At 38.5% G+C, this 24,189-nt stretch overlaps 1 pseudogene; it reads left to right on the top strand.

Moving 5' to 3' along the window:
* Nucleotides 1-1,460: 1,460 nt before the first annotated feature.
* Nucleotides 1,461-24,189, top strand: part of LOC149749818 (UDP-N-acetylglucosamine--peptide N-acetylglucosaminyltransferase 110 kDa subunit pseudogene) — a 268,591-nt pseudogene continuing 245,862 nt past the window's right edge.

Below are 24,189 nucleotides of genomic sequence, written 5' to 3'. Positions count from 1 at the left end.
ATCATCATGTAGTGTCCTTCTTTGTCTCTTGCCTTTGTTTTAAAGTCTCTTTTGTCTGATATGAGAATTGCTACTCCAGCTTTCTTTTGATTTCCATTTGCATGGAATATCTTTTTCCATTCCCTCACTTTCAGTCAGTATGTGTCCCTAGGTCTGAAGTGGGTCTCTTGTAGACAGCATAAATATGGGTCTTGTGTTTGTATCCATTCAGCCAGTCTGTGTCTTTTTGTTGGAGCATTTAATCCATTTACATTTATGGTAATTATTGATATGTATGTTCCTATTACCATTTTCTTAATTGTTTTGGGTTTATTATTGTAGGTCTTTTCCTTCTCTTGTGTTTCCTGCCTAGAGAAGTTCCTTTATCATTTGTTGTAAAGCTGGTTTGATGGTGCTAAATTCTCTTAGCTTTTGCATGTCTGTAAAGGTTTTAATTTCTCTGTCAAATCTGAATGAGATCCTTGCTGGGTAGAGTCATGTTGGTTGTAGGTTTTTCCCTTTCATCACTTTAAATATGTCCTGCCATTCGCTTCTGGCTTGCAGAGTTTCTGCTGAAAGATCAGCTGTTAACCTTATGGGGATTCCCTTGTGTGATATTTGTTGCTTTTCCATTACTGCTTTTAATATTTTTCTTTGTATTTAATTTTTGATAGTTTGATTAATATGTGTCTTGGTGTGTTTCTCTTTGGGTTTTTCCTGTATGGAACTCTCTGCACTTCCTGGACTTGATTGACTATTTCCTTTCCCTTGTTAGGGAAGTTTTTGACTCTAATCTCTTCAAATATTTTCTCAGACCCTTTCTTTTTCTCTTTTTCTTCTGGGACCATTATAATTCGAATGTTGGTGTGTTTAATGTTGTCCCAGAAGTCTCTGAGACTGTTCTCAGTTCTTTTCATTTTTTTTTTCTTTATTCTGCTCCCTGGCAGTTGTTTTCACCATTTTATCTTCCAGCTCATTCATCCATTCTTCTGCCTCAGTTATTCTGCTATTGATTCCTTCTATAGTATTTTTAATATCAGTTATTACATTGTTCATCACTGTTTGTTTGCTCTTCAGTTCCTTTAGATCCTTGTTAAATGTTTGTGTTTTTCTCCATTCTGTTTCTGAGATTTTGGATCATCTTTACTGTCCTTACTCTGAATTCCTTTTCAGGTAGGTTGCATATTTTGTCTTCATTTATTTGGTCTTGTAGGATTTTACCTTGCTCCTTCATCTGTAACATAATTTTTGTTGTTTCATTTTTTTTTTGATGGGAGGGGCTGTATTCCTGTCTTACTGGTTGTTTGGCGTGAGGCTTCCTTCAATGGAGTTTGCAGGAAGTTAGGTAGAGCCGGACCTTGGTGCCGAGATGAGGACCTCCAGGAGGCCTCACCTCAATTAATATTTCCTGGCATCTGAGGTTCTTTGTTAGTCCAGCAGCTTGGACTTGGTGCTCCCACCACAGGAGCTTGGGCCTGACCTCTGGCCTGGGAACCAAGAACCTGCAAGCTGCATAGCATCATTAAAAAAAAAGAATAAAAAAGAATAAAAGGAGCAGTACAATAACAAAGAATAAATATAAAATTAGAACAATAAAAAATGTATTAGGAAAAATAAAAATATAATTGAAACAACTGCAACTGCAACAAGGGAAAACAAAACCACACCAGAAACAAGAAAAAAAAGTGGTGGGGGGGAACAACCCAAAAGGAGCAGAACAATAACAAAGTATAGAGAATAAAATAAAATTAGAAAAATAAAAGGTTTATTAGAAAAAATTAATTATATTAATGAATTATCAAGAAGAAGGTAAAACAGCACCCCGACCTAAAAGAAGAGAAAAGGAAAAAAAAAAAAAAGGCCTTGGCTCTTGGGGGTGGAGTTTAGGTGGGGGGGTGGAACTTAGGCAGGGGCAGGGTTTAGGGTTGGGCGGGGCCTAGCCAGGGTGGTGACGTTTGAGTGTGGGGCGGGGCCTAGACTCAGGACCCACACAGCCAGAAAAGGCCTTGGGTGTGGGGACTAGGCTGGGCAACATTCAAGTGTGTGGTGGGGCCTCTGCCTAGGACCTACACGGAATGGGAGAGGCAGCACATCCAAAGGGGTTCTCTGGAGTGTGGATTTCGGGAGTTTGGAGGTAGGGCCATGGGTGAGGGTGTGTGTGTGGGGTTTAGGCCCAGGGTGTTTGGAGGGGGTCTCAGAAGGGGTCTCCGAGTGTAGAGGTGGGGCCCTGGGTGGGGGTGTAGGGGCAGGTCTTGGGCTCTACCTGGTAGGAGGGAGGCTCCCAGGGCAGAGGATTAGGCCTGGGAGCCCAACAGGCTCCCCGGTGCCTAAGTGGGCAGCGAAAGCGCTGGCCGTGTTCCTTTCTGTTCCTCCACGCCCTCCCCCATGGTCTCCCCCAGGGTCTCCACAGTCGCCGCTGGACCCTAAATGTGGGCTGGTCCCACTGAGCGTAGGAACTCCTACCCCCACCCATTTGCCCCTCAGGGGTGCAGGTCCCAGAGGTCTGGCCTTTACTTTTGCTCCCCCTTTCCTCCCTCCCACTCCCTCAGGACCCACGCAGCTGGAGGGGTTTAGGTGGGCAGAGGATCAGGTCCGGGATTTCATCAGGCTTCTGGGGCCCAAGAGAGTAGGGGAAACCTAGCCACCCTCCCTTTTGATCCTCTGCCCTCCCAGTGGTCCCCCAATTTCCCCCTCCAGGTGTGGGATCTCTTCCTCTCCCCCAGCTGCCCCTCAGGGGCGCCAGTCCAGTCTCACCTCCACTTCTCCTCCCCACTCACTCTCCCCATGCCCCATGTCGTACTTGGTTGCTGGGAGTTCCTCCCGTCCCCTTAGGCGTCCGTGGTCCCCTACCGGTGCCTGGTAGGTGCCCTAGTTGTGCCAAGATGCGAATTTCATGCCCTCCTAGTCTGCCATCTTGACTCCCCCATATTTTCTTTAGTGCTTTATAAGGGTAACTGGGTAATTAAGTATGAAAAGTGAAACCACTGATATAAGTCAGTTCTATATTCACTTTAATAACTGTTAGAACAAAATAGCTGTTAAAATATCTTACACACTGAAAGTGGTAATTGTTTTTTGATCTATGATTATGTATCTTTTGGCACAGAGAAGCTGCCCACTCTGGCCATTCATGTAGCCCTGTTTGGAATAACTTTAAAATGCTTATCTTAGATTTCTAAGTGCTTAAGGCCAATGTCCCGTTTAAAAAACATTCTTCCATACAGGTCCAGTGACCCCTTTTCAGCACCTTACTTATCTTTCTATACCTTAGTTCTTCATTTGGTGATAACAGTAGTTCCTACCTGATAGAGTTGTTATGTGATTATATGAGGTAATGATATTTCGAATGTGCTTAAAATAGTTGTTTGGCATGTATTAGTGATGTTTCATTTAATCCTCACTTGGGACTTATCTTGAGAGCTTAGTAAAACACCATTCAAATATAGCACTTAAAACAGTGCCTGGCACACAGTAAGTATTCAGAATAATTTATGGAAATAATTCTTCTTAATTTTTTTCTCCTCGTCTGAATCCTCCCCAGCCACATTTCACAAAAGTATCTTAGCACCTTTTATGCTCTTTTGTCTCAGGGCAGGCTTGTATTTCAGTGCTAACTTGCAGAAATTTCCTGGAAGATATATTCCTCTCCTGGGTTTTGATCTTTAAAGGCTGAGCATCCTGGAAAGATGATACTAAGTGCCTATGTTTAGGATTGGAATTTTGGAGGATGCACATTGATGGTGACAGGATTTTGGAAGGAATGGGAAGCAGTTTGAAGGTGAGATTCTAGAGGCTCCTAGTCTCAGCGTACATCCCCAGGTACATACATGGCATAAAATCAAATAGCTTTTAGATTATAGACTTGCATAATGAGGATTTCTGCTGTGGCCACAGAAGACTGCAAGATGAAGCTCTTTCTCTAGAATGTCCTAAATTATGGGTGAACCCTGAAGGTGATACAGCCAGCAATGGCAGAGATCAGAATCTCCTAGCAGCCCATTAGGCTTTTGAGGCTGAATATAATTTGATTAAATGAAAATAAAATCATTGATCATTCTTGCATACCCTATAAAATGAGATTCACAGCCCTTAACCAGAGAAATTGGGTCCTTTTATAGGCTAACTTTGTCCCTGTCAAACTGGGATATGCACCTCCTGATGATCCAGAAGGACAGTTGAATATTTAATAATCTGAGCTCCAGGATCCATCACCCATCTAATAGCTGTTCTTTGGAGGAAACGCAAATGACTTTTTCCTAATCTTTATTCAAGGATGAGTCTTAAAAAGCTCTGGAAACATAAACAGCATGAGCTCCATCGAGAATAGTGCAGAGCAAGCACACATTAAATAGTAAACTAGAAGGAATCTGAAAGAGTGAATGGTGGTCATTTTGAAGTAAAAATTCTAAACCCAGTGGTGGATGGTAGGACAGATAATGACACATCTAGTCACCACAGACTCCCTAATAAAGCATAAACCTTAGCTTTGTTGCAAGGATGAAAGTAATGGTGCTGCTTAATGGGAGCAGCAGACCAGAGGTGTTTAATCACCTAAAATCACTGATGGTAAAATCACCTCATCGTGCTTATGGAGGCAAGGATCATTTACACACACTTCAAGTCACCCTTGACAAACAGGCTCTTTGTTGATTTCATTAAGTGCCGAACTTTTCTCACCCAGCTCGCCTCGGGATGCACACATTTCATTTCCATGCGTGTTCTGGGAGGACAGTCCATGTCATTTGCCAGCATTTCGGCCAACATATACATAATCAAATGCAGCCACCATGGAACATGGGCTGAGAAACAATCCATCCAGTGTTTAATGAGTAACATTAGCATGCTCTTAAAAGCACTAATAGCAAGTTTCATTACTGTTCATTTTAGTGTGGATGGCAGCTATCCAAAACCTAACCATGTACTAAATTCATTTTAGTAAAAGCAGAAAATAATAAATAAAATAAATGATTGTAATTACAAGTTACTTCTAGAAGTTAGACTTATATTAACATGACATTAACTCAGAAAAGAAACACTTTCTTCTTTTTTTTTTTCCAGATTACAATTTTCTTTTAGGAAACCCTTTCTCTCCTACAGTGACTTTCAATCTAATATTGTCTTCAAATTAATTTTCATTATTTTATTATAAAAGTGATGTTATTATACTTTTTGGGATTTTGATCCTGAGGATCAGAAATTGTTCAGAAGGCATTTGGAGTTTTCTGTAAATTTGTTTATATTGACTTTTGCAGTATCCACTCCCACTGCTTTCTTGTGTGCCTTCCTATACTTCTTCCCTTTCCAGTCTCTTCAGGATGTTCCCCAGCTCCTTTACAGCTATGGTTCTGGATGTGATTTTAGTTCTGCAAGTCACACATTCTCACGGGGACATGGATTTGGAATTTTCTGGTGCAGATGGTGGCAGAGGTTCTCAGTTGCTGGAGTCACCAGCTTCAGCGGTGTTTCCTGATTTGAGAATCTGCTTCCTCACCATTGCAGAGGCAGTAGCTGTTGTGGCAGCCTGGTGTGGCCAGAACCTCAGTCTAGGGTCTGTTGCTTCCCTTCTCTCTAATTATAAGCTTTTCTACTTCAGGTATCTAGGAAAGATTCTATGCTCTACAGCTGAACCCTGAGTAAGACTGCCTTGGTGCCTACTTCATAGATTGCAAACATTTTGGTGATTAAATGGGATACTTGCATACAGTTTCCTTAGCCAAATGCCTGGCACAGAGTGGATAATAAATATTAGCTTCTATTTTCCCCTCATAATGCCTAGGGTGGTTCATTGTGAACCTACCTGATAGAAAAATTAAATCCTCAGTATACTTTTTAGTTACATGGTGACTACATATGACACAGTAGAGAAAGACATAGAGACAGTGTGTTATAATGGCAGGGCCAGAGAGTGGTGAACAGTATTTAGAGTAAAATGATCTAGGTTCAACTCTCAGACCTACTTATTGTTTGGCCTTGAGCAAAGTTTTCTGGGGTTTATTTGTTCCAGCTACAGTGGGAGATGAACTGCGTTTTCTTTAATGTTTCTCAAGTTTTTAAAATTCTGAGACTTATATTCTAGCTTCATTTGCTTCTAATTTTCAGTAATGATTTGAAATAACAAGAATGTTCACTTCTTTAGATGACTCATTGTTTAAGGCGTATGATAGCAAACGATGAAGTTGTTTTTGTTTTTTTTAAGACCTGCCTGATGCTTGCCATCATAAAAGGTGAATTAAGCAATGCAAGGAAGAAAAAAAACAGAGGTGAGGATAGTACATTTAACGCATTTGGGAGGGTAAAGAAAAAAGTCCTCTTAGTTTAGTTTGTCTTATCAGTGACAAACTGAAACTGGTTTTTCATAGTAACACCTGGTCATTGTTCTAAAAATATGAAACTTGAGGCCTGTTTGTTGTTGTTGTGTTTTTGTTTTTTTACAGTTAGAAACCTTGATTACAGTGCTACATTTAGAAAATTTAGACAAGGCACTCTGAGGAACTGAAAATTGTAGAAGAAAATAGAATCTCTTAAGGGTGTAGGAAGTAGATACAATCTCTGGCAGAGAAAAGCAGTTTTCACAAAAATATAATAGAGAAAGATAACTGAACTTATTATAAAGGCACCTAACTAAAAGGGAAAAATCAGTAGAGGAAAGGAAGTTATCTCCTAGTCTTAAGCTGTTTAAGGTCTTGGGATGCCAGGAAAGATGCAAAATGCCATTTATTCTTTTTCTTTCTCTCTCAAAACTGCTTTAAAAATCCACGAAAAAGGGCTTCCCTGGTGGCGCAGTGGTTGGGAGTCTGCCTCCCGATGCAGGGGACGCGGGTTCGTGCCCCGGTCCGGGAGGATCCCACATGCCGCGGAGCGGCTGGGCTCGTGAGCTGTGGCCGCTGAGCCTGCGCGTCCGGAGCCTGTGCTCTGCAACGGGAGAGGCCACAGCAGTGAGAGGCCCGCGTACTACAAAAAAAAAAAAAAAAAAAATCCACGAAAAAATCAAGCCTGCCTTTTAGCTATTAAAATTGAATTTTTAAAAAAATGACATGGGTTCAGATTTGGATTGACATTATTGACTAGTTACTCTTCTTTTCATACAAATGATAGCAGTATCAGTGTTTGAATCTGGCTCATTTGGTTACGAGGAAGAATTCAGTCAGATTATTGCAGTGGACCAATGGTTGTTATAATTACATATGGACTCTGACTGGACCTGGAAGCTTAGGCGTAGAGAGAAATATTTTGCTCCCTCTCTGAGTCTTTGGTGCTCTGTGTCCATCTGCTGTATTCCCCATTCCAACCTCTGGAACTTATCTGCTGACGCTGGTTTTCTACATCTTCATTGTCCAGCTTGCCTATTTGCGTAGGTTACTTCTCCTAGATTATCTTTGTCCCCTTTCTACAGCACACATTTTTTTCTCTAACTTGTATTTTAATCTCATGTATAACATAGGAAGCCTTGCCTCTGTTGGGGTAAGGAAAGCATTTTCCTCTTTTCTCCTCAGAGCAACTCCTTCATTTGGGAATATGTAACTAATATGATTGAGGGAATTGGGACCTGGGCTGCCAAGAATTTACCACTCGTTCTTATTCTCATTCTCTTGTTCTTTCTGTTTCTCACTAGTTTCACTTCAGAGGGAAAGAAAGAAATCCTTTTTTTTTTCTTTTTTGGCCGCACCACGCAGCATGGGGAATCTTAGTTCCCCAACCAGGGATTGAACCCGCAGTGGAAGTGCATAGTCTTAACTGCTGGACCACCAGGAAAGTCCTGAAAGAAGTCTTGATTTTAAATTCCAAGCTGTATTCTGGCTTTACCAGAATGACAGCTGTTAAATTTTCCCTTTTGATTTCTATGTATATTGATCTACTGGTTCAAGATCCATAAGGCAGTGATTCTCAACTGGAAGTGATTTTGATAGGGGACATTTGACAATGTCAGAAAACATTTGTGATTGTCAGGACTGAAGAAGGAGATTCTACTGGCTTCTGGTCATTAGAGTTCAAGGATGCTGCCAAACATCATTCAACGCACCAGGTAACAACCCGCGTAAAAATAACAATAATAATACTGCTATATTTAAAATAGATAACCAACAAGGAGCTACTGTATAGCACCAGGAACTCTGCTCAATACTCTGTAATAACTTATATGGGAAAAAAAATTCGATAAAGAGTAGATACATGTATACGTACAGCTGAGTCACTTTGCTGTACACCTGAAGCTAACACAGCATTGTTAATCAACTATACTCCAATATAAAGTAAAAATTAAAAAATTTTTTTCTAGCCCCAAATATCAGTAGTGCCAAAGTTGAAAAATTCTGCCATACGAGAAGTAAAGGGTTTGAGATTAATTATTGCCTTTTTATTCAAAAACTATTTTATTACCGTTTCTAACTATCTAATCTCTCAATTACACCCTTCCAGATTCCCAGGGAAAGATATGAATGGTGAAGCCTATTTTTGAACTAGGCTCCACAAAGCACAGCCTTCTGCCAGTCCAAGGGTTCAAGTTCCTTAGTCCAACCCGAACAACTATGACTCACAAGGTATCAGCTATGATTATAAAATAAAACATGGACATGTTAGCTCTTGTCTCTAAAAAAGGTAGATAATTTTTTTAGAAGGAGATGTGATTAGGTAGGAATCATAAAACATGTTCAGACCAAAAAAATAAAATATAATTTCCTTAATACTTAATAACTTTTAATTGATGACAAAAATCAAGTGAGTCTTCTATCATGTACATTTTAAGCCAATATGATTCAGTAATATTGTTTTGGATATTCAGTTACTATATTTGTGAGAACACTTAATTTTTATTATCTCTGAGAAAAAGGAAAAAACTAATTACATATTGGATTAATTTGTGAGTTTCCTATCCTTAGGTACCCTGGGGGTCTATAATTCTTACTTCCAGGAACTCTTTGTAAGCCTTTTTTCCAGAAAAGAGTTTCAGACCAGGAATGCAGAGGCAAAGCAGAACACATTGCAGATGCTAATATTCACTAGAAGAGGAGCAAGGGAGCTGTTTTCGAAGGAGTGTTGTGCACAGATTCTGTTATGACTTTAATGGAAACAGTGCATGTCATTCCCACACAGCTTGCTGAGTACTTGCCCCTGAGAATATAGTGATTAGAATGAATGATGTGCTGGGATTAAAACACTTTACTGTTTAGTTCTATTTGTTGGGAAACATTTACTGATTCTAGCCCTGGTTTCCCTTATGATATGATTAGGCAGAGAGGAGTCACTTTCCTGAGGAAACTGAGGTCACAGTGTTCTCTCACGATATAAAGCTCATGAGGCATGTGGAAGAGCTGAGATCATGGATTTGGAAAGGATCGCCATAGAGTTGTTAAAATAAAATTTTCTACAGATAACTTACTGATCTAGTTGACTTCTATTCAGTGATTCATGACTTGGGTACTGTTTAATCTAACAGGTAGAAAGGAGCTCTGAAGAGCAGTACAAGGTGAGAGCTTTTTATAGACCAAAGTGAGCAGGGTCAAGGACGATGTACTGGTCATTTGCTAATGGGTTAATGAGAGTTCCTTTCCTTATATGGAACAAGGAGCTGGATAAGGGTTTGGTAAGCAGGCAAGCATGATTGGTTGGTTGACCTGGGCCTTCCTTTGCTTGGAGAGCCCAGGTAGGGAAACTTAGATAAATTTTGGTTTGCTGATGTGGGGCTTAGCATGAGTGATTCCATCTTGGACCTAATCTGGTTACTTTGACAGAGTCCTTGGCCTATCACATAGTCTTTACTATGCAAATAGGGCCAGTCACTTCAGAATTTTGAGAATTGATCTCAGTATCTTTCTACTGAAGACAATAACTGCTTTCCAGCATTGTGGCAAGACATTTAAAAGCTTCCATCACAGCTCCAGCGCAACTTAACCACGTAACCAGTTCTGTGAATGCTGTCATGTTCTGGAATATTATCGTGCCTCACTTTTCTGTTTTGTAAATTTGGGAAGATTGTATCTGCTTCACAGGGTTTTTTGAGAAAGAAATGAGTTACTAATAATGACTGCAAAGCACTTGTGACAGTATCTGTCTCAAATGTTATTATCATTGTTAATGCACGTTGAGCTTTTAGCTCAGTGCTTGAAAACCTGGCAATCATTCAGTCAATGGTAGCTAGTTTTTACACAGTGCCCGGTATTATTATTGCTAGAAACAAAGAAAAGTAACAATTTACGTCAAGGGAGAATCCAGTAAATGATCTATGAAGGTCTGTTATTGCCTAAACCAACATATGCTTTGTGATAGTGATTAGGCTGGGTGGGAGCCATCAGTCAAGCCAGAAGGATGAGGCAAATGAGGAAACCTTTTCAGAAGACATGTGGATGATTCTAGGGAACTGGATGACGTTTTGGTTGGGGTCATAACTTCACAGTAATTGAACACTCCCCAAATATCATTTTTAAAGTAAACTTACCTTATTACTGTTAGTTGGAGGCATAAATTTCCACTCTGTGAATGCCCTGTGCATTTGTGGATCCGATTGCAGGGTTAAACAAAATCAACAGAGTCCTTCCATCCCATTCATTTCTAATGCAACCTATATTGCTACCATCAGCAGCAAAATAAAATCTTTTCCATTTACCTCTGACTCAAAAAGCAGAGGGAGAGGCATTTTGAGATAGTTTAAATAGGGAAATGGAGATTTAGAGGTTAAGTGATGTGTTTAATGACAGTGGTGCTTCATGTTAGTACTGTATTTCATTTTTCAAAGTATATCCTCATAAATAATCTCCTTGGATCTATACAACTAAATAGAATAGAAACAAGAATATAAGACTGTTATCTCCGTATAACAAATCAGAAAGCTGATGTTTCTCTATCAGATGTATACTCAGGCTAAACTGGAGACATTGATTCCAGCTCTCACTGTTACGTAGGGGAGCTTCTCTTGCTATCATTGTAAAGCCTACAGCATTTCCCCAGCATTGACTTTATTCTGATTTCTTTAAAAATAAACTCCTGGGCTTCCCTGGTGGCTCAGTGGTTGAGAGTCTGCCTGCTGATGCGGGGAACATGGGTTCGTGCCCAGGTCTGGGAAGATCCCACGTGCCGCGGAGCAGCTGGGTCCGTGAGCCACGGCCGCTGAGCCTGCGCGTCCGGAGCCTGTGCTCTGCAACAGGAGAGGCCACAACAGTGAGAGGCCCGCGTATCACAAAAAATAAATAAATAAATAAACTCCTGCTAGTCTTTCTTGAATTAGATGCTGATAGACCTAAGAAAATGAGTCTAATTCCTCTTCCCCATTAGCCCTAAAGCTAACATACCTGCAGATCTTCTAAGTTACTCTTTTCTCTAAATCAGACTTCCCACAGTAGTCTGAACTTATCTATCACAAATTCTAGAACTTTCATCATACGTCAGAAAAATGTACTTTATCCACTTCCCTGAAGAAAGAAAACAAGTATAATTCACTCAGCTAATATTGACTGATGGCCAACAGTATTAGAATCTTATTGTGTGTTTATGTACAGTCATGAACAAAAAAGATACAGTCCTTGAAATTAGGTAATTTGCTTATTAGGGCAGGGACATAGGTGATATTCATGAAATAATTTAAAATTTTATTCAGCAGTAAGTTGCCATGAAAAAAATAAAATAAAAAACAGTGTTCTTGAGCATTATATTATATTGAATGGAGCAAGAAGTTATCCCTGAGGAAATTGCCTTTGAAAGACAAAAAAGGAGCCAGGCATTCAAAAATCTGGGACAAGAGAGGGCCAAATAAAGGAAAATGTTAGTGCAAAGATGGGAGCCAGGCTGGTGTGATCAAAGGATCAAGAGGATTCCAATAAATAAGGACTAAGTTGAATAAGCGGGCAAATGAGAAGAATTGAAGTTAGGGACATAGGCAGGGACAGATATTCTGGGGCCTTAGGATGCCCCATAAAAGGGATTTGGATTTTATTCTAAATCCTAGTGCTATCTATTGGTTTTGAGTGTGGAGAGACTTGATCTGATCTCATTTTTAAAAGAATACGCTGGCTGTTTTAAGAAAAATGAATTGTGGGGAGGCAAGAGTAGAGTCTGGGGACTAGTGAGAGGCTTCCAGTAAACCAAAAGAGATTATCATGTTCAAACAAGGACTTGATGATGCATTGTCTTGCCTTAGAGTTGGGGCGGATGGTGATTGAAAGGGAAGAATTGGACACTTCCTAGCTGGGGATTTGAGTAGCTGGGTGGACAACGCTGTCCTCACTTGAAGTAGGAAAGACTTAGGGTGAGAGAAAAGGTCTTGGGGCTGGGGACAAATGGGTAGTTCTGGTTTTAAAAAAATTATGTCTGGAATTTATATTTTGTTTTAGATGTGTTCTCACTTATATGCAGTACAGGGTAACAGTAGTTTCCCTTGAATTTGAGCCGTTATTTCTATTATATCAGCCTCAGGTTGTAGTTGTTTATTAAGCAGTCATGTGTAGAAAAAAATGTATTCAGTGAAAAACTATGCATCCTTTCTCTCTCTCTCTCTCTCTCTCTCTCTCTCTATATATATATATATATACACACACACACACACACACACACACACGTATTTTTTTTTAATGCAGCCTTCTTAGATTTCCCTTCTTGGTTATCAGATTCTAGCTCTGTTTCTTGTCTCTGAGCTATTTTGCAACTCTTTGTAAGTTGCAGGTAACTAATAGATATATAAACTCTTCTCTGTGCAGTAGTGATTTTAATTGAGTACCTTTTTTCTGTGGAAAACTGGTTTTGTCCACATTTGCAATTAATTTCAACATTCCTTTACTCCATATGAATTTTTCTTCCTTTTCCCTTCATTCAGTTACAACATCTGCTTGATTTCCTCATCTAAGTAAAGTAAAATCTTTAATGTGCATTCCTTTTTATATCTGTATGAGAATCATAGCTTTACTTTTTCCTAAAAATGATCTTTTAGCACAGTTCTCACCAATGGCTCATATTGCTCTCCTGGGCAGATGAACACCCATACGTTTTCACACAAACTACTGTAAAGTTGTGCTCCCGAATTCTGTATTTAATAATGTGACATTAACACATTTCATTTCATATGATGCCAATTTCCCAGAAAAATTCTGGACTCTCATGTGAAATACCCAGAATCAATTTTGCCAGTACAATTATGAATTCAAATGTCAAATGATTCATTTTATACCTCAGCCCCAAGAACATTGCATCCTCCTAGTGGAAGGGAGAATTTCTAATGATCAGTCTTTGAGCTTCCACAAGCCATTTAGTAAATTTTTAGACACTTTGTGTACAACAGAATTAGTTTGTCAATAATGAAAGATATCATTGAGTGTTTCTAAGCAAATTCATACATTGCCTCTATTCTCAGAAGTGTATACTTCAGTGACTAAGGTTCTGAGAGATTGTAATTCATTAATTCTTAGAGGAAACTTACTTGAAGTTATATTCTAAAACTGTCTTTTAAAAAAGATTAGCTCATGACTCATAAATTGGAGTGGTTCATTTTTTGTCTTGTCAAGGAAGAAGAAAACGTACTTCACTGACAAGGAAAAAGAAACATTGCATCTTTGGCAAAGGTGCAGTTTAAATATTTAGAAAACTGTGATTCATAAGTCAAAAAAGGTAACAATATAATATCATTTCCAGAGCTGTATCTGTGCAAGCATTTTTTGTACTCATATAACATTAATTGATTTTAAGGTATCATTTGTATAAGTTATTATTAACATTGAAAATATAAATCATGAAGATTAAATGACACAATTAATTTACAAAAAATAAGTTCATCTAACGTTTATTTTGTAAGACTTTTTAAAAAATATTATGCCAGGCCTGGCAAACTTTAACAAATATTTTAATTTCTTATAAATCATTTTTTGAATGTGACTATTTTAGAGGAATTATAGATGAAAACAGAGTTTTGGTTGACAAATTGAAAACTTCACAAAGAAAGAAGCATAGATTTATTGATTGATATAGCTAATATGTTTATGGCATCTGTGAGAGCCACGTATACAGGTAGATTGTGAGATGGGTTGATGATTACCAATTTTGTTCTGACGTTATGAAAATAAAAACTCAAATGTTACACAAAACTTATTCTTTGAGTTGGGGTGGATGGTTATTGAAAAAGAATAATGAGATGCTTTCTATTTTGGGGATTTCAGTAGCTGGGTGGACACTGTTGTCCTGACCTGAAATAGGAAAGACTTATGGTGAGGGGGAAGGTCTTGGGGCTGGGGTAAGAATGGATAGTTCTGTTTGTAACAAACTTACTTCTAGAATTCACATTTTATTGTAGATGTGTTTTTACTTGCATGCAGTAGAGGGTGACTGTAGTCTTCCTGGGACTTGAGCCTTTATTTCTGTTATATCAGTCTCAGGTTCAGTTGTTTGTTTAGCAGTCATGTGTGGAAAAGAAAGATGTATTGCATGGAAAACTATGCATCTTCCTTAGATTACCATCTGTAAAATGCTTACTTTAAAAACCTTAGTTGAACTTACTTTTATCCATACTGGGTTGACATTTTTGGTATATTTTTAACAGTTCTAAGACAAAATATTTCACTTGTCATTGAGAGATTATACACTAGATTTGGGGAAACGTGGGGGCTATCCTGATGAGGCCTCTCATTTACATTTCCTCATTTGTGAAAGAGAAAGTATTTAGTTTCTGGAAACTTGGGGTTGCCTCCCCCCTCTTTATGTTAGACTACATTTTGAATTGGCCTTAGAGTTCCTTCAAATAAAGCAACAAGCAATAAATGGATATTTTCATACTTCTATAAGCTCTCTTCTTGAAGGAGAGATCCCTTGTAGTATTCACCATTTTAGCTCCAGAACCTACATTGTTGATGGTTGAGGGTAGATCTCATAGAGGTGTCTTTGCCTTACTGGGGAGTCTTTGTATGGCTTATAGGGTACAATTCTAAGGTCAAAAGGAAAGTGATTGACTCTATCCCTAACATTTCTCAAGGACCCGTGATGATAGAGAATCACAACTCTCTTCCCACATTTGGTACCCTAAGAGGTAGATTTCTGTTTATTCTGTATAAGAAATATTTTTATTTATTACTTTATTTTATTTTATTTTATTTTTTGCGGTACACGGCCTCTCACTGTTGTGGCCTCTCCCGTTGCGGAGCACAGGCTCTGGACGCGCAGGCCCAGTGGCCATGGCTCACGGGCCCAGCTGCTCCGCGGCACATGGGATCCTCCTGGACCGGAGCACGAACCCGTGTCTCCTGCATCGGCAGGCGGACTCTCATCCACTGCAGCACCAGGGAAGCCCAAGAAGTATTTTGAAAAGAAGCAAACATCATTTCTAATCAAAGAGATGTTTTTCAAAGGAGTTCTTCAAAATGTACATGTTCTTTTCCTTTGGGATAGTACATAAGATCTACCTTCTGGAAAGGTACACACATATCAAATCATGTGCTTCCTCCTTAAAAGGAAAAATTCATGTTTGGTCAATCCTCTTTACTTCCCATAAGGAAAAATTAACTCATTTCTTAGAGTGTCCAGAGAGTCTCAAGCTCATAATGAGTACTTTATGGAAATTTTCTCATAATTGAAGATTAATGTTTAGTTTATGATTTTATTTCAATAATCTCTACCATATTTATTTTTAACCCATTGCACAAATAGGGGTAACATAAGTTGACTAAAGCAGTATAACAAAGATTTTATGTTTGATGGACTTGGGAAGAGGGAGGAATAAGAAGTTTTTACACCCTTTTTCTCACTTGTTCCCAGCAGTGATCTCAAGTTTCAGGACAGTCTGGATGGCAAATAGGCGAATAGAGAAAAGTATGCTTTGTTTCTGTGGCAGTCTCAGAGCCAATGACTTCTCTGGGAGAGAGGTAGCTTATCCAGCCTAAAATTTTGAGACTGAAAACTTGGAGGGAAGCTGGTCCAAGATTTCTGCAGGATAAAACCCTTGGTGCTACTGCCAGAATAGAATAGATGTCTGGTTTGTGATATTAGTTATCTATTACATTCTTGGAAAGGCTAAATATCAGCTTCCCTGGTACCCAGCAAATGGCGATAGGTCAATTACCGCTGCTCTAAATGAATATTTTTAAGCAACTTTTTTCCCTTGGCATTATTTAAAGCATAAGTGGTTAGATTTATTTATTTATTTTTCACCAGCGTATACATGTCAATCCCAGTCGCCCAATTCATCACACCACCACCCCCACACCCCCGCTGCTTTCCCCCCTTGATGTCCATACATTTGTTCTCTACATCTTTGTCTCAGCTTCTGCCCTGCAAACCAGTTCAAGTCTACCATTTTTCTAGGTTCCACATATATGCATTAATATACGATATTTGTTTTTCTCTTTCTGACTTACGTCACTCTGTATGACACTCTCTAGATCATCCATGTCTCAAGAAATGACCCAATTACGTTCCATTTTATGGCTGAGTAATATATATGTGCCACATCTTCTTTATCCATTCGTCTGTCGATGGGCATTTAGGTTGCTTCCATGACCTGCCTATTGTAAATAGAGCTGCAATGAACATTGGGGTACATGTGTCTTTTTGAATAATGGTTTTCTCTGGGTATATGCCCGGTAGTGGGATTGCTGCATCATATGGTAATTCTATTTTTAGTTTTTTAAGGAACCTCCATACTGTCCTCCATAGTGGCTGTATCAATTTACATTCCCACCAAAAGTGCAAGAGGGTTCCCTTTTCTCCACACCCTCTCCAGCATTTGTCGTTTGTAGATTTTCTGATGCTGCCCATTCTAACTGGTGTGAGGTGATACCTCATTGTAGTTTTAATTTGCATTTCTCTAATAATTAGTGATGTTGAGAAGCTTTTCATGTGCTTCTTAGCCATGTGTATGTCTTCTTTAGAGAAATGTCTATTTAGGTCTTCTGCCCATTTTTGGATTGGGTTGTTTGTTTTTTTAATATTGAGCTGCATGAGCTGTTTATATATTTTGGAGATTAATCCTTTGTCCGTTGATTTGTTTGCAAATATTTTCTCCCGTTCTGACGGTTGTCTTTTTGTCTTGTTTATGGTTTCCTTTGCTGGGCAAAAGCATTTAAGTTTCATTGGGTCCCATTTGTTTATTTATTTTTTTAATTTCCATTAGTCTAGGAGGTGGATCAAAAAAGATCTTGCTGTCAAAGAGTGTTCTTCCTATGTTTTCCTCTAAGAGTTTTATAGTGTGTAGTCTTCCATTTAGGTCTCTAATCCATTTTGAGTTTTTTTGTGTGTATGGTGTTAGGGAGTGTTCTAATTTCATTCTTTTACATGTAGCGGTCCAGTTTCCCCAGCACCGCTTATTGAAGAGACTGTCTTTTCTCCATTGTATATCCTTGTCTCCTTTGTCATAGATTAGTTTACCATAGGAACGTGGGTTTATCTCTGGGCTTTCTATCCTGTTCCATTGATCTATATTTCTGTTTTTGTGCCAGTACCATATTGTCTTGATTACTGTAGGTTTGTAGTATTGTCTGAAGTCAGGGAGTCTGTTTCTTCCAGCTCCGTTTTTTTCCCTCAAGACTGCTTTGGCTATTCGGGGTTCTTTGTGTCTCCATACAAATTTTAAGATTTTTTGTTCTAGTTCTGTAAAAAATGTCATTGGTAATTTGATAGGGATTGCATTGAATCTGTAGATTGCTTTGGGTAGATAGTCATTTTCACAATATTGATTCTTCCAATCCAAGTACAGGGTATATCTCTCCATCTGTTGGTATCATCTTTAATTTCTTTCATCAGTGTCTTATAGTTTTCTGCATACAGGTCTTTCCTCTCCCTAAGTAGGTTTATTCCTAGATATTTTATTCTTTTTGTTGCAGTGGTAAATGGGAGTGTTTCCTTAATTTCTCTTTCAGATTTTTCATCATTAGTATATAGGAATGCAAGAGATTTCTGTGCATTAATTTTGTATCCTGCAACTTTACCAAATTCATTGATTAACTCTAGTAGTTTTCTGGTGGCATCTTTAGGATTCTCTATGTATAGTATCATGTCATCTGTAAACAGTGACAGTGTTACTTCTCCTTTTCCAATTTGTATTCCTTTTATTTCTTTTTCTTCTCTGATTGCTGTGGCTAAAACTTCCAAAACTATGTTGAATAATAGTGGTGAGAGTGGACACCGTTGGCTTGTTCCTGATCTTACTGGAAATGCTCTCAGTTTTTCACCATTGAAAATGATGTTTGCTGTGGGTTTGTCATATACGGCCTTTATTATGTTGAGGTAGGTTCCCTCTATGCCCACTTTCTGGAGAGTTTTTGTCATAAATGGGTGTTGAATTTTGTCAAAAGATTTTTCTGCATCTATTGAGATGATCATATGGTTTTTCTTCTCAGTGTGTTAATATGGTGTATCACATTGATTTATTTGCGTATATTGAAGTATCCTTGCATCCCTGAGATAAATCCCACTTGGTCATGGTGTATGATCCTTTTAATGTGTTGTTGGATTCTGTTTGCTAGTATTTTGTTGAGGATTTTTGCATCTATATTCATCAGTGATATTGGTCTGTAATTTTCTTTGTTTGTAGTATCTTTGTCCGGTTTTGGTATCAGGGTGATGGTGGCCTCATAGAATGAGTTTGGGAGTATTCCTTCCTCCACAATTTTTTGCAAGAGTTTGAGAAGGACGGGTGTTAGCTCTTCTCTAAATGTTTGATAGAATTCACCTGTGAAGCCATCTGGTCCTGGACTTTTGTTTTTTGGAAGATTTTTAATCACAGTTTCAATTTCATTACTTGTGATTGGTCTGTTCATATTTTCTATATGGTTCAGTCTTGGAAGCTTATACCTTTCTAAGAATTTGTCCATTTCTTCCAGGTTGCCCATTTTATTGGCATAGAGTTGCTTGTAGTAGTCTCTTAGGATGCTTTGTATTTCTGCAGTGTCTGTTGTAACTTCTCCTTTTTCATTTCTAATTTTATTGATCTGAGTCCTCTCCCTCTTTTTCTTGATGAGTCTGGCTAATGGTTTATCAATTTTGTTTATCTTCTCAAAGAACCAGCTTTTAGTTTTATTGATCTTTGCTATTGTTTTGTCTCTATTTCATTTATTTCTGCTCTGATCTTTATGATTTCTTTCCTTCTGCTAACTTTGGGTTTTGTTTGTTCTTCTTTCTGTAGTTCCTTTAGGTGTAAGGTTAGATTGTTTATTTGAGATTTTTCTTGTTACTTGAGGTAGGCTTGTATAGATATAAACTTCACTTTTAGAACTGCTTTTGCTGCATCCGATAGGTTTTGGATCATCTCGTTTTCGTTGTCATTTGTGTCTAGGTATTTTTTGATTTCCTCTTTGATTTCTTCAGTGATCTCTTATTTAGTAACGTATTGTTTAACCTCCATGTGTCTGTTTTCCCCTGGAATTCATTTCTAATCTCATAGCATTGTGGTTAGAAAAGATGCTTGATATGATTTCAATTTTCTTCACTTTACTGAGACTCGATATGTGACCCAAGATGTGATCTATCCTGGAGAAGGTTCCATGTGCACTTGAGAAGAAAGTGTAATCTGCTGTTTTTGGATGGAACATCCTATAAATATCAATTAAATCTATCTGGTCTATTGTGTCATTTAAAGCTTCTGTTTCCTTATTTATTTTCATTTTGGATGATCTGTCCATTGGTGTAAGTGAGGTGTTAAAGTCCCCCACTAGTGTGTTACTGTTGATTTCCTCTTTTATGGCTGTTAGCAGTTGCCTTATGTATTGCGGTGCTCCTTTGTTGGGTGCATATATATTTATAATTGTTGTATCTTCCTCTTGGATTGATCCCTTGATCATTAGGTAGTGTCCTTCCTTGTCTCTTGTAACATTCTCTATTTTAAAGTCTATTTTATCTGATATGAGTATTGCTACTCCAGCTTTCTTTTGATTTCCATTTGCATGGAATATCTTTTCCATCCCCTCACTTTCAGTCTGTATGTGTCCCTATGTCTGAGTGGGTCTCTTGTAGACAACATATGTATGGGTCTTGTTTTTGTATCCATTCAGCAAGCCTGTGTGTTTCGGTTGGAGCATTTAATCCACTCACGTTTAAGGTAATTATCAATATGTATGTTCCTATGACCATTTTCTTAATTGTTTTAGGTTTGTTTTTGTAGGTCCTTTTCTTCTCTTGTGTTTCCCACTTAGAGAAGTTCCTGTAGCATTTGTTGGAGAGCTGGTTTTGTGGTGCTGAATTCTCTTGGCTTTTGCTTGTCTGTAAAGCTTTTGATTTCTCCATTGAATCTGAATTAGATCCTTGCCGGGTAGAGTAATCTTGGTTGTAGGTTCTTCCCTTTCATCACTTTAAGTATATCATGTCATTCCCTTGTGGCTTGTAGAGTTTCTGATGAGAAATCAGATGTTCACCTTATGGGAGTTCCCTTGTATGTTATTTGTTGTTTTTCCCTTGTTGCTTTCAGTAAGTTTTCTATGTCTTTAATTTTTGCCAATTTGATTACTATGTGTCTCAGCGTGTTTCTCCTTGGGTTTATCCTGTATGGGACTCTCTGCTCTTCCTGGACTTGGGTGGCTATTTCCTTTCCTATGTTAGGGAAGTGTTCGACTATAATCTCTTCAAATATTTTCTCGGGTCCTTTCTGTCTCTCTTCTCCTTCTGGGACCCCTATAATGCGAGTGTTGTTGCGTTTAATGTTGTCCCAGAGGTATCTTAGGCTGTCTTCATTTCTTTTCATTCTTTTTTCTTTATTCTGTTCCGCAGCAGTGAATTCCACCATTCGGTCTTCCAGGTCACTTATCCATTCTTCTGCCTCGGTTATTCTGCTATTGATTCCTTCTAGTGTAGTTTGCATTTCAGTTATTGTATTGTTCATCTCTGTTTGTTTGTTCTTTAATTCTTTTAGGTTTTTGTTAAACATTTCTTGCATCTTCTCAATCTTTGCCTCCATTTTTTTTCCAAGGTCCTGGATCATCTTCACTATCATTATTCTGAATTCTTTTTGTGGAAGGTTGCCTATCTCTACTTCATTTAGTTTTTTTTTCTGGGGTTTTAACTTGTTCCTTCATCTGTTACATAGCCCTCTGCCTTTTCATCTTGTCTCTCTTTCTGTGAATGTGGTTTTTTTCCCATAGGCTGCAGGATTGTAGTTCTTGCTTCTGCTGTGTGCCCTCTGGTGGGTGAGGCTATCTGAGTGGCTTGTGCTAGTTTCCTGATGGGAGGGACTGGTGGTGGGTAGAGCTGGCTGTTGCTCTGGTGGGCAGAGCTCAGTAAAACTTTAATCTGCTTTTCTGCTGATGGGTGTGGCTGGGTTCCCTCCCTGTTGGTTGTTTGGCCTGAGGCAACCCAACACTGGAGCCCACCTGGACTCTTTGGTGGGGCTAATGGCAGACTCTGGGAGGGCTCACGCCAAGGAGTACTTCTGCTGCCAGTGTCCTTCTCCTCACGGTGAGCCGCAGCCACCCCATGCCTCTGCAGGAGAGCCCCCAACACTAGCAGGTAGGTCTGGTTCAGTCTCCTCTGGGGTCACTGCTCCTTCCCCTGGGTCCCGACGTGCACACTACTTTGTGTGTGCCCTCCAAGAGTGGAGCCTCTGTTTCCCCCAGTCCTGTCGAAGTCCTCTAATCAAATCCCGCTAGCCTTCAAAATCTGATTCTCTAGGAATTTCTCCTCCCATTGCTGGACCCCCAGGTTGGGAAGCCTGACATGGGGCTCAGAACCTTCACTCCATTGGGTGGACTTTTGTGGTATAGTTCTCCAGTTTGTGAGTCATCCACCCATCAGTTATGGGATTTGATTTTATTGTGATTGCACCCCTCCTACCATCTCATTGTGGTTTCTCCTTTATCTGTGGTAGTGGCGTATCCTTTTTGGTCAGTTCCAGTGTCTTCCTGTCGACGATTGTTCAGCAATTAGTTGTGATTCTGGTGTTCTGGCAAGAGGGAGTCCTGATCCCTTACTTGAAACACCTATCTTTCCAAAGATTATGACAAGAAGAAGGTTCAAATAAATAATAACGTTTCTTCACTTTAATGATAACTTAGAAACTCCACTTCCTTTTGCACCACCCTGGTCTCGCAGCTCCCGCCCCTGCTCCTCGGACCAGGTCCCCTATTTATTTTTTTAATACATCTTATTTGGAGTATAATTGCTTTACAATGCTATGTTAGTTTCTGTTGTACAACAAAGTGAATCAGCCATATGCATACATATATCCCCACATCCCCTCCCTCTTGAGTCTCCCTCCCACCCTCCCTGTCCCACCCCTCTAGGTCTTCGAAAAGCACCGAGCTGATCTCCCTGTGCTATGTGGCTGCTTCCCACTAGCTATCTATTTTACATTTGGTAGTGTATATATGTCCATGCCACTCTCTCACTTCATCTCAGCTTACCCTTCTCCCTCCCCATGTCCTCAAGTCCATTCACTATGTCTGCATTTTTACTCCTGCCCAGCCACTAGGTTCATCAGTACCATTTTTTTTTTTTAGATTCCATATATATGTGTTAGCATACGATATTTGTTTTTCTCTTTCTGACTTACTTCACTGTGTATGACAGACTCTAGGTCTATCCTCCTCAATACAAATAACTCAATTTCATTTCTTTTCATGGCTGAGTAATATTCCATTGAATATATGTGCCACATCTTCTTTATCCATTCATCTGTCAGTGGACATTTAGGTTGCTTACATGTCCTGGCTATTATAAATAGTGCTGCAATGAATATTGTGGTACATATCTCCTTTTGAATTATGGTTTTCTCAGGGTATATGCCCAATAGTGGGATTGCTGGGTCATATGGTAGTTCTAATTTTAGTTTTTTAAGGAAACTCCATACTCTTGTCCATAGTGGTTGTATCAATTTACATTCCCACCAACAGTGTAGGAGGGTTCCCTTTGCACCGCACCCTTTCCAGCATTTATTGTTTCTAGATACTTTGATGGTGGCCATTCTGACTGGTGTGAGGTGATACCTCATCGTAGTTTTGATTTGCATTTCTCTAATAATTAGTGATATTGAGCATCTTTTCATGTGCCTCTTGGCTATCTGTATGTCTTCTTTGGTGAAATGTCTATTTAGGTCTTCCACCCATTTTTTAATTGAGTTGTTTGTTTTTCGATATTGATCTCCATGAGCTGTTTGTATATTTTGGAGATTAATCATTTAGATTTATAACTAGAACCAAATATATACTTAAGGACAACCTGTAAATATGAAAAATAATGATTTTGACTATGTATCCTAAATATAGAAATTACCTAATGAATATATTTAAAAGTAATTTTAATCTTCATAGCAGTGATGTGGCCCAGGGTTATTTTTGGCAAGGAGAAAATTAGACAACGAGTTGTATACAAAGAGTATTGAAGAAATTGTGGAATATCAGTTTTTCCTTTAAGATCGGTATACTTTTAATCAGCTTGTGTTAGCATAGGAGAGAGAGACCCCAAAAGAAGTAAAGAATAATTATCAAAAGTATATATACCTAGTCTTCAAATTTCAACTGGATTGAGAAAACTTATATTCTTCTAATAATTTCCCAAATGGCAACTCCAGAAGTTTTTGGAAAATCCCAGTGTATTATAGGCACAATTATTTTTCAGAGTAAATTAAATCTAGAAACCTTGGCTTATTAAACCCAGACTTTTCAGATTTTGTAATCTGTTATTTTACTGATTTTTTGGAGCAGGGGAAATAGAAAGACTCTCATACCAAAATTCACCAAAATTTCTTGACCAGCTAAACTGGTATTGAAAGTAAAATCATGCATTTTTAGAAGTATTTTTTTAATCTTTAAAAAACAGTTTCAATGGAACTTCACTATTATTTAAAGAAGAAAAAATCAGTATGATTTTTGGCATTATTTTCAAATTTGGATTTATGAAACTGTTTAGCAATGCTGTGAAACAAATTCTTTTTACTCTATTTTTTTGAAAAATATCTTTTAAATAACAAATCGAAAATTTTTTGGCTGGAATTTGTTGCTATAATTCCATAAAAGGACATCAGTTGATCATGCTTTTCTTCTGAGGTTGGGGAAATTTTACCTCTTCTACTTTATACTCCTGTGATAGGAGCATTTAACATTTAAATGCTCTTTTAACTGATCTGGCATATTACAGGTTACAGGGTATGAGAGGAAAATTAAGTTTATATATATACCATATATAAAGCAGATTTTCATTAATAATACATATTTATTTCAAAAGTAATAGTAATGGTAATAGCAAGTAATAATAAAGAATGGATGATCAGACAAGAGTATGATAACCATGAAGCAATCTCAAAATGATTTTTTGGTAAATAATATG

This window comes from Delphinapterus leucas, chromosome 3, assembly GCF_059928025.1.
Source record: "Delphinapterus leucas isolate spDelLeu-1000000601 "Yukka" chromosome 3, BTC_Dleu_Yukka2, whole genome shotgun sequence".
Classification (NCBI taxonomy): Eukaryota; Metazoa; Chordata; class Mammalia; order Artiodactyla; family Monodontidae; genus Delphinapterus; species Delphinapterus leucas.
This window is presented reverse-complemented; position numbering and strand designations above follow the sequence as displayed.